Genomic DNA, 9472 nt, shown 5'->3' with positions numbered 1-9472 from the left:
TATATTCTGCTGTATTTGACCTGTCGTGTGTAAAATAATAGAAACTTTGATACATATAATGAATTTTAGTATATACATATGTTTGTATGCTTCATACTCTTACAATAATAATTTTTGTTATAAGAAAAAATGTGAAAAGCAAATGTATGGAAAAATTAAAATGTACTCTTCTTAAGAGTAAGTACATGTGGTAAGGCTGTGGCTTTTAATTATTTCATTTTTTTTCCTTAATCATTTTGGGAGAAAAAAGCTCTTTTTTTTCTCTCCTGATCGCATTCTCTCTTCTCCCTTCTCTTCCCTGCTTTTGGTAAGGCATTTCACAAATGGGTCGTTTTATGGTATTTGATGTAGGTTGATGTGAAACACTGTAAACAAGTTGATGAACTGTAAAGAGCAGATTATATTAAAGATAAGAACAATTCCAAAAATAGTTGTCTGTCTCTCTGTGTTTTTTGTTCTCCCAGTAACGAAGCGCCCTGCCTTTAATTATAGCTTGAGACAGTGTGTTGAAATATTTAATCTCTGAGTAATGACTGGATTTTCATTTCCTAATTGGCATCTGTGTATTTAGTATCTTTGCCAAAGCCCAAATCAGAGGAGCACGCCACACAGGACGCGGGCTCTATGTAAAAATACTTCTGATACCTGACTTCTTAACTCCAGGGTAGCAATGTTACAACAAACAAGGGAAGGATACATGTCATATATTTTATGATTCCACATATTTTTTAATGTCTGACCAACTATCTGTTAGGGATTACAAGGCAAACCACAAATCCATGTGTGATCTGCAGCACATAGTAGAGCATAATTGTAGCCCCAAAGAAGCCCTTGGCATGGAGAGCATGTCTTGCTCATTCTGAAATGGAATGTCAGGTCCTGGGAGCAGTTCCCAGGAGATAATGCTCCACCCACATTGGGTGACTTGTTTCAAACCTTGTGAAATCAAGTCTTTCAAAGACTAAAGAATGGGTTAGATGGAGAAACTAGCAGCTTGAACTCCACCTACCAAAATGTGTCTGTGTTTTCTCAGGTGGAGAATGCAGAATGTATCTTTGGGCATCTTCTCTCGGTTATCCTTAGCTCCCTATTACTCAGCCATATCCACCAAGATATCACCTCCCCAGATAATGCTTGTTCCCTTTTGTCCCTTTGGTGGTGTTTCTCCAGCCTGGAATTACAGAGCCCAGCTGGGTACCCAGTGAGAAGGCTGCCAAGACAAGGGGCCAAATCATGGATGCTGACAGACTCCATAGGTGAACGGACAGAATTGTGGAGAGGGAGGAAAGCTAACCTGGGAAGCAGGCACTCTGGTCATCTGAAAACAGTGTTGTGAGCCTCTAATAGGAATTCAGGACATGGGCACAGTCAGTATGGTAGACTTTGGGTCTCTGAATTCCCCAGTGACCATGGCATCCATACAGTAAAAAAACTGCGCTCTTTTCACACAAGAAAACACCGTGTGGGACTAAGATTGGAACCCTTCAAGGTGATGCAGTGAGTGACTAAAGTAGGCCACTCCCAAACACTGGGTGTTGGCTATGGCTTACTCACAGGATCCAAACAAAGCCAGCTCTTCTGGGCAGGGCTCCTTGGCCCCCAGAGGACTGCGGGGCTGAGGGCTGTGTTGACTAGTGTGGCTGGGCTGCCCGGAGCTGTTCTTCCTGTCATAGTCATTCCTGGGGCACAAGTCAGAGTCAACACCTGTCCTGTCTCCAAATTCAGACAGAGAGGATACAACCATTCTCTTTACACAGCACTCAATGCTTTCTCCCAGTTCTCTACTAGCCCAAAGATGGCATTTTTCTCTTTGTGTCACAGAAGAGGAAACTCAGATCAGAAAGCTTCAGTAATACCCAGTGGGCCAGAGGCAGTGCCAGGAGAGGAACACAGGTCTGACTGACTCCAAAGGTTAAGTTCTTCCCATTTCCTATGTTCCACAGAAGAAAAAAGCAACTATTCTATAGAAATACAAACATTGTTGTTCATCCACCCCAAGTATTAGCGAGTTCTGAGTTTCACTATAATAGAACTCCCTGGGTCCAACTGGAGTTAGAGGTGACAAGTATGTTAATGACATGAGGCTGTAAGCTCCTACAACTCTTATCTCTTAGAAAGGAGTTTCCTCCTTTTATGCCCTGTTGTGTTTCTGGAAACAACTACTGTGAGATTTACTCAGCCATATCCACCAACAAGTGAGCGGAAATGGGAAGGAAAGTGTCCTAGAAAAACCCTCATTATTTCCATACCATTATTAACTCTGTGCTGACAGCTCAGAGGTACACTTAGCCTCTTAACCCCAAGCTTCACTCACTCCCACAACAGCCCCAGATACGGTTCAAGGAGACCAGAATTGTATGCTGGAAGTGTAAGCAGGAAACATAGGCAGGAAATAGACTAGAGATGGAACTGAGCATAGCCATGGTTGACCAGGCAGGTGCTGAGGGCTCAGGCCACCTGTTCACCTGCTCTGTTCTTTAGCTCTAGAGCTGGGTGGGATGTATCTGATGTATTGTGAACATCTGCTTTGATAGTCCCTGTTATTAGCCCTGTTCTCCTGTGGTACTTGGAGGGGCAGTGGGAGAAGACAAGCTATTCTCTTGCTATTTCTCTACAATGAGACAAAATGAAACTCCCTTTGGAGCCCTCCTGAATCCACCCCACCCCTATGCAACAACTGTTTTGCCATTATGTGACCTCTCTCTCTCTCTCTCTCTCTCTCTCTCTCTCTCTCTCTCTCCCCTTCCTTTTTTCATGTGTATGTGTGTCTATGTACCATGGCATGCACATGGAAGTCAGAGGTTCTCCTTGTGGATCCTGGGGATTGAATTCAGGTTGTGAGGCTTGGTAGCAAGCATCTTTACCCAGTGAATCACCTCTCTGGCCCAAGAGAAAGGTGTTCTTTTAAAAAAAAAAAAAAAAAAAAAAAGGCATTTAGCCGGACGTGGTGGTACATGCCTTTAGTCCTAGCACTCAGGAGGCAGAGGCAGGAGGATCTCTGTGAGTTCAAGGCCAGCCTGGTCTATATAGTGAGTTCCAGGTCAGCTGGGGCTATAGGGAGACCCTGTCTCAAAAAGACCAAAAAAAAATTTACTTAATATTTTTATTTTTTGTGCATGAGTGTTTTGCATGCATGTATGTAAGTTCATCACATGTATGTAGTGCCTGTGGAGGCCAGAAATGGGTGTTGGATCCCCTGGAACTGGAGTTACAGATACCTGTTAGCTGCCATGTAGGTTCTGAGAACTGAACCTGGGTCCTCTGCAAGAGTAGTAAGTGCTCTTTTTTAAAAAATTTATTTATTTTGGGGCTGGAGAAATGGCTCAGCAGTTAAGACCACTGACTGCTCTTGCAAAGGACTCGGGTTCGATTCCAAGCACCCACATGGAGGCTACAAACCATCCTTAACTCCAATTCCAGGGGAATCCGAAGCCCTCTTCTGATCTTCACAGCATTGCATGACATGGGTACATTCATATACATGCAGGCAATACACTCATATGAGTAAAATAAAAATAATAAATAAAATATATTTTTTAAATTTATTTTTATTTTATGTGTATGAGTATTTTGCCTGCAGGTATGTAAGTGCACTCATGTGCAATACCTGCAGAGGCCAGAAGAGGGTGTTAGATACCCTGGAACTGGAGTTATGGACCATTTCTGAGAACTAAACCTGGGTCCTCTGGAAGAGTAGACAGTGCTCTTCAACGCTGAGCAATCTCTCTAGTCCCAAGCTAAATTTCCTTGAATAAAATCAAAGTGATTTAAATACAAATTACTGACAACTGGTTTGGGGAACTCTAGGAATAGATATGCCACCTATAGAGTAGAAAAGTAGCTCTTATTCACACCATTGAGTATATATTAATAATATAATATAATATAATGCTGTTAATCATCATTACTAGTGTCATGGCAGATGCAGATTCAAAGTGAGAAACAAACTGGACCATAGTGGTAAACACCTTTAATGCCAGCACTCTGGAAGCAGAGGCAGGTGGATCTCTGTGAGATCAAGTTCAGCGTTTATTTATTTATTTTTTTTTTTTGTCTTTTTGAGACAGGGTCTCCCTGTAGCCCCAGCTGGTCTGGAACTCACTATGTAGACTAGGCTGGCCTCAAACTCACAGAGATCTGCCTGCCTCTGCCTCGAGTGCTGGGATTAAAGGCATTAGCCTATTCTACATAGTGAGTTCCAGGCCAGCTGGGGCTACAGGGAGACCCTGTCTAAAAACAAAGTGAGGAGCACTCTGTTCTAGTTACTTTTCTGTTGCTGTGATAAATACTCTGACCAAGAGCAGCTTTGGAAAGAGGGTTATTTGGCTTACACTCCCCAGGTCATAGTCCAACATTGAGGGAAGTCAGGGTAGGAAGCTGGAGGCAGGAATACTACTTGGGGCTTACTCGGCCAGCTTTTTTACACAGCCCAGGCCCACCTGCCTGGGGGATGTAGGAGGGTACCACCCACAATGGGTTGAGCCAGTCCACATCAGGTATCAATTAAGACAGTCTCTTACAGATGTGGCCACCGGACAATCTGATCCGGACAATCCTCCGTCGTGACTACCTTAGATGATTCTAGGCTGTATCAGGTTGACAGCTGAAGCTAACTAGGTTACTCTGGTTCTGTCCTTGCATGGGGCTTAAAATCAAGTAGAGAAGAACATCAACCAAACCGTAACAAATGAACGTTCAATTATAAATTGTTACAAGGTAAATTTATACAATTTAAAAAATAATAGGAACACAATCACTGGATTTTGTTTTTTCTGTTTGGTTTTGGGTTTTTTTTTGGGGGGGGGGTTGCTGGTTTTGGTGATGCTGGATGCTAGAGCTTGGTGCATGCTAAGCTAGTGCTTTACTACTGAACTACAACCCCAGCCCTACGACCAGGCCAGCTTGGGCATCATAAGACTCTGCCTCAATAAATTAAAAATAAGGGGCTGTAGAGACAGCTCAGTAGTTAAGAGCACCGATGCTCTTCCAGAGGACCTGGGTTCAGTTCCCAGCACCCACATGATGGCTAACAACCATCCTTAACTCCAGTTCCAGGAGATCCAATGCCTTCTTCTGGCCTCTACAGTCATTGAATGTAGGGGTATGCTTACATACATGCAAGCAGAACATTTATACACATAAAATAAAAATAAATTAATTAATCAAAAATAAATATGCAGAATGTTGGGCAAGCATCACCACCATCTGTCTCCATAACTCTTTTCATCTTATAAAACTGAAGCTATGCCACTTGAACACCACCTTCATATTCCCCTCAGCTTCATCGTAGCTTACAATTGCTTTTTTAAAATTTTTGTGTATTTATTTAATTTTTTATTTTTGAGACAGGGTCTCCCTGTAGCCCCACCTGGCCTGGAACTCACTATGTAGACCAGGCTGGCCTCGAACTCACAGAGATCTGCCTGCCTCTGCCTCTGCCTCTGCCTCCCAAGTGCTGGAATTAAAGGTGTGTGTTACCAGGCCCAGCCTTTATTTAATGTGTATGAGTGTGTTGCTTGAACGATGTAAGTGCACCCGTGTCATGCAGTGCCCACAGAGGTCAGAAGAGGGCATCAGATCCCCTGGAACTGGAGTTAAGGATGGATATTAGCCATCATGTGAGTGTTGGGAACCAAATTTAGGTCCTCTGCAAGAGCAGTTAGTGCTCTTAACCACTGAACCATCTCTCCAGCCCTTTACTTTTTATTTTATATGTATGAGTGCTTGTTCTGGAGATATGTAAGTATAGCAGGTGTGTACAATGCCTGCAGAGACTGGAAGAGGGCATCAGATCCCCTGGAACTGGAGTTAGGGATGGTTATCAGCCACCATGTGGGTTCTGGGAACCAAACCTGGGTCCTCTGAAAGAGTAGCCAGTGTTCTTGACTGCTGAGCCTCTCTTCAGCTCTTAACATTTTTTAATTAATGACTTATTGAATAAATTGTTTTTCTATAACAAAACAATGATATCAATGTGATCTTCTCTAGTAGACATCTTTTGTCTCAATGATGCATAATGATAGTCACTGGAATTAATTAATTAACTAATTAGTTACTTGTATATTTTATCAAATTTTTCTGTATTTCATACACAACATCTTTTTTTTCCAGTTTCAAAGAAATTTAATATTATTTACACAGTTAAGAAACAGGTGATACATTTTTATTAGAAACTCATCTTTCTTTAATAAAATAGGTTTTAAATTCAGTGATGTCGTTATCACTACTAAGGACATCTTAGCCCTTTCTGCCTTCAATAGTATTTACTGTAATTATTGCTGGTACACAACATCTTAATCATCTTTACTACCCCCTTCCCTATAAACACTCTCCCATAGTCCCTCCCCCCCATTGGGTTTCATGCATTCTGTCATTTATGTTAAGGCCTATTGAGTCAAGTTAGTGTCCCCTGACATCCCTCAGTGCAAGGGGTCTAGTCAGACTATCTAGAATCCCTCTCTTAGGAAGATCAGCTCTCCTTCACCAGGAGTAATCAGTTGCAAATAGTTCTTTGACTAAGATTGGGGCCTACTGCCCATTTCCTTAGTTCTGTGCTGGGTTTTTGTCTACTTGAGTTTGCATGGGTCTTGTGCATGCTGTCACCATTGTTCTAAGTTCATATGCGCAAGGTCCCAGGAGTCTGTAAGACTCTATTTCCATATGGTCATTCACCTCCTCCCCTGGCTCTTACAATCTTTCCACCCCCTCTTCCATGATGGTCCCAAAGCCCTGGGTTCATTGCCTCTGTTGCATGAGAGGGCTTTGTTGATGAGACTTTTTTTTTTTAACAAGATGATCCTGGAAAGACTAGAGATTGGAATGAGAATCAAAGAAGGAAAACATGATAAAGGAACATGAAGAAATTTCTACTGTGTGAAAATTTGGACTTGAGTCCTACTAGTGACTCTGAAGGGCTACCTGTGAGAAGGAAGCTAGGGAGCCTCTAAAGCCCATCTATGGTGAGTCAAAGCAAGCTCAAAGGGCATGAATTCCCCAGAACTTCTGCCAAGTGAGGAATCATTGGTGCTTGCAGGATGACAGCCATTGACTGCACTGGAATACTGAGTAACAAATGGATGTGGATCCCATAAGAATTTTTGAGTTCTAGCCAGATGAGTTCGAGGCCAGCCTGGTCCACAGAGCAAGTTCCAGGTCAGCTGAGGCTACAGAGAGACCCTGTCTGAAAAAGACCCAAAAAAAAGAAAAAAAAAGAATTTTTTGAGTTCTTACCAGGCGTGGTGGTGCATACCCCAGCACTTGGGAAGGAGAGCAGGCAGATCTCTGTAAGATGAAAATCATCCTGGTCTATATAGTGAGTTCCAGGCCAGATGAGGCTACAGGAAGACCCTGTCTCAAAATAAAAAGATTCTTTATTATTATTATTTAAAAGATTTATTCATTTTTATTTTACGTGCATGTGTGTTTTGCCTGCATGTATATCTGTGCATCATGTGTATACAGCACCTACAGAAGCAGGTGAGAAGAGGGCATAGGATCCCCTGGAACTAGAGTCTTTTTTGTTACTGTTTTGTTTTATGAGACAGATTCTCACTCTGTAACCCAAGCTGGCCTCATCCAGTCATGGCAATCATTCAGTCTCAGCTTCCCAAGTACTAGGTTTTCAGGTATAAACCATCATGCCTGGTTTAAGATTCTGTGTAGTTGGGGCTAGAGAGATGACTCAGCAGTTAAGAGCATTGACTGTTCTTACAGAAGACCTGGGTTCGAATCCCAGCACCCACATGGCAGCTAACAACTGTCTGAAACTCCAGTTCTAGGGGATCTGACTCCCTCTTCTTTCCTTTGTAGGCATTGCACAACATGGGTGCACTTACCTACATACAGGCAATACATGCATACACTAAAATAAAAATAATAATTTTTTGGTCTTTTTGAGACAGGGTTTCCCTGTTGTCCCAGCTGGCCTGGAACTCACTATGTAGACCAGGATGGCCTCAAGCTCACAGAGATCTGCCTGCCTCTGCCTCCTGAGAGCTGGGATTAAAAGCTTTGAAGAACTGAGCTGCCATTTTGCAAGAGGGCCTATGAAGAAGTCATAGGGCAAGGGATTGTGAGCAGCCTTAGAGCTAAAAGCAATGTCCATCCAACCATGAGCAAGTCACCAGGCCCTTGGTCTAACAGCAGCAAGGAGCTGAATTCCACTAACAATCTGTGAGTCTGGAAGCAGATCCTTTACTAGGCAGGCTTTGAGGTGGAAGGAGCCCTGGCTGATACCAGGATGACAGTCTTGCTATAGTCAGGTCTGTCCCATAACTGGACCTCTGATCCACTGGGTGTAAGGTAGTAACTAAATGCTGCTTTAAATCACTAAGTTTGTGGAAATGTATTGTGTAACATGGAAAACAAATACACTCACTCTCTTATGAACTTTCAATCTGAGCAAGGTGGCCTCGGCACCTCTCCCTTTTCTTCTTCTCCTGGCCCTTATGTTTCTGCAATGCTTACAGCTTAAATACATGAAACACTTGTTTTTCTTATTAAAAAAGTATGATGGTTAATCTCTTTTTAAAAAATAATTTATTGAGACTTTCATACATGCATATAAGGTGTAAGGTGTTTTGATCAAATCCATGTCCACTTCCTCCCCTCCAACTCTTCCATATCTCCCCATCACTCTTTCTTTCTTCTTTTTGTTCTCCTTCTTCTTCTTCTTCTTCTTCTTCTTCTTCATCATTATTATTATTATCATCATAGGTCTATAAAAGATAAAATTTATTTCTTTTAACTTAAAAAAAAACTTTATTGAGAATTTCATACATGCATATATAGTGTTTTGGTCAAATCCACGCTTACTCCCTCCCCTTCAACACCTCCCATATCTCCTCATCACTTTTTTCTGATGATTTCCTGTACTCTTTCTTTCCTTCTTTTTTTTAATGGGGCTTTTTGCTGCTCTAACATTCCCCCCTCTGAACAGGTAACCCTAAAATCTTTTAAGGAATAGATAAGAGCTCCCAAATACTTTCGACATTTTTGGCCTTTGGAACAAAAATGTTGCTAAAAGGCCCAAGGACATTTTGACTTTTAGCCAAGAAACTGCCTACTTTTCTTTGGGGTCTTTTTACACTAACTGCCTAGCCAATTCCTACCTCCTATCCTTATCACACCATCCTCTGAAGAGGTTACCCAGCTTGGTGATATGGAATCAGGACGCAGACCACTCTGGCTTCTTCCATGCTGAACAGGGACGCAGGGTGAGGTAGTTGGGGTACCCCTTTAGTGGGTCTATCTAAAAGACTCCCAAATTGCATAACCCTTATCTGTAGGGGGAAAAGAAAGTCCTTGACTGGTGAATAGGCGATGTGAAGGAGAAGTAAAGGCAAGAGAATTAGCATTAAAAGTTCTAGACAGGGAACTAGAAAAAAGAACAAGACAATTTTCAAATGTTCATATGAAAGTCCATTGGAATTTCTTGACAAGGGCTTCCAAAAGCATCCCTCTATTGGGTTCT

Source organism: Nannospalax galili, unplaced genomic scaffold (assembly GCF_000622305.1).
Source record: "Nannospalax galili isolate Female #2095 unplaced genomic scaffold, S.galili_v1.0 scaffold1508, whole genome shotgun sequence".
NCBI classification, from domain to species: domain Eukaryota; kingdom Metazoa; phylum Chordata; class Mammalia; order Rodentia; family Spalacidae; genus Nannospalax; species Nannospalax galili.
Note: the sequence above shows the minus strand (reverse complement) of the source record.